The sequence below is a fragment of the Lampris incognitus genome, unplaced genomic scaffold (assembly GCF_029633865.1).
Source record: "Lampris incognitus isolate fLamInc1 unplaced genomic scaffold, fLamInc1.hap2 scaffold_112, whole genome shotgun sequence".
NCBI lineage: Eukaryota > Metazoa > Chordata > Actinopteri > Lampriformes > Lampridae > Lampris > Lampris incognitus.
This window is the reverse complement of record NW_026611090.1, coordinates 262305-264218: the sequence shown is the minus strand read 5'-3', so window position 1 is coordinate 264218 and position 1914 is coordinate 262305.

The window sequence follows — 1914 nt, the reverse complement described above, 5'->3', positions numbered from 1 at the left end:
AGTTACATTAATCTAGAAGGGAGAAAGTGTGAATTAATTTTTCAATGTCTTTAAAAGTGATTTTTGCAATATTTTGTAGCTGAAGGAAACAGGATTGGACAACCTTAGTAACATGGTGATCAAAAGACACTGGTCAAAGATGACACCAAATTTTTAGCGGTAGGTTTCATGTTTGAATGAAGTGGACCAATAAACATCGACTTCATATATGTCTGTATAACATTTTGATTGTGAAATTTCAATAAATAAAATTTGTGAAAAAAGAAAAAAAAGGTACCGGATCAAACATCTACTGCTCGTCATTTTACTCAGCCATTACCCGAGTCCATCATAACATCTTCTATTACAGTATTACCGTATGGTACAGCAGCACAGACAGTCAAACACGAAAAAACTGCAGCGGATTGTCAACTAGGCATCCAAAATCATAGGCAACCCATTCCCCTCAGTTGAATCTCTACATACTAACTGGACTGTAAAGCGAGCAAAGATCACCTGCGACCCCTCACATCCTGCTCATCACCTCTTCCAGCTCCTTCTCTCAGGGAAGCGCTACAGGTCACTGTCAACTAAGACTACACGCTTTGCAAACAGTTTTTTTCTCCCTGTCCATCAAGACTCTGAATTCCTCCCTATAGTCCCATCCTCACACACCATTGGCATAAATACCACCATTCACCGGTTATACCTGATATGTTTATTTCTGCTATTGTGTAACTGTATTGTTCATGATTTGTGGAGTGTCTGTTGTTGTACATGTATATATTGTGCTGCAGAATCAAAATGTAGCAAAAACTAATTCCACCGGTTTTGCTCGTGTGGCTAATAAAATTATTTACCAAAAAGCATATCTTCAAATCAACTTGTCTCTGCCATGTTCTCTGCTCTATACTATTATATCCATCGATTATATCTAACTATACTATGTCCTATACTCTATGTTCTCTGCTCTATACTATCTAACGATTATATTACATCTATCTATACTATGTTCTATACTCTATGTTCTCTGTTCTATACTGTATTTATTATATCTATCAAATACCATGTTGCACACACACAGACACACACACATCTCCAATACAAGTTCCTCTCACAGCTGGGGAACACAGTTAATAAATAAAGAAGGGGGGCACATCTTTGTTAGGACCTTGGTTTGGTATGGACCCAAGTACAGAAAAAAAAAATCAGACAGAAACCAGGCTTCAAACAATAATCCAGTCTTTCACTTGACAAACTCACCAGGAACAAACAATAAACCAGTATTTATGACTTGACAAACTAAATCAGGGGAAAAAAAAAATAATCCAGCCTTTATGACTTGACAAACTAAATCAGGAACAAATAACCCAGTCTTCATGACTTGAGACCCTAACTCAAGAACATGTGCTTGCACATTGTTTTTAATGACAATAAAACTGAAAATAATCCAGTCTTTATGACTTGACATACTAAATCTGGAACAAACAATAATCCAGTCTTTATGACCTGACAAACTAAACCAAGTACAAACAATAATCCAGTCTTTATGACTTGAGAAACTAAATCAGGAACAAATAATAATCCAGTCATGATGACTTGACAAACTAAACCAGGAACAAACAAACCAGTCTTTATGACGAGACAAACTAAATCAGGGACAAATGTCCCCCAAAGTATTTTTGGGGGACGCTGGTTTTTGTTAAAATTTGTTTGGGCACTATTTGGGTATGTGTAGTGAGGGGAGCTTGTTGCTGGTGGGTATACTGTAAAATATCACAACAACAAAGACGAACTCTTAAGCTAACAATGGCAATGACATTTCTGATGGGAAGTACCAAGCTTCTCGGAGTGACAGTTTTGGATAAATTGTACAGATGGCTCTTTCTATATGTTGCGGTTGAGGTATGTTTTGGGTTATAGTGGAGCGGATAA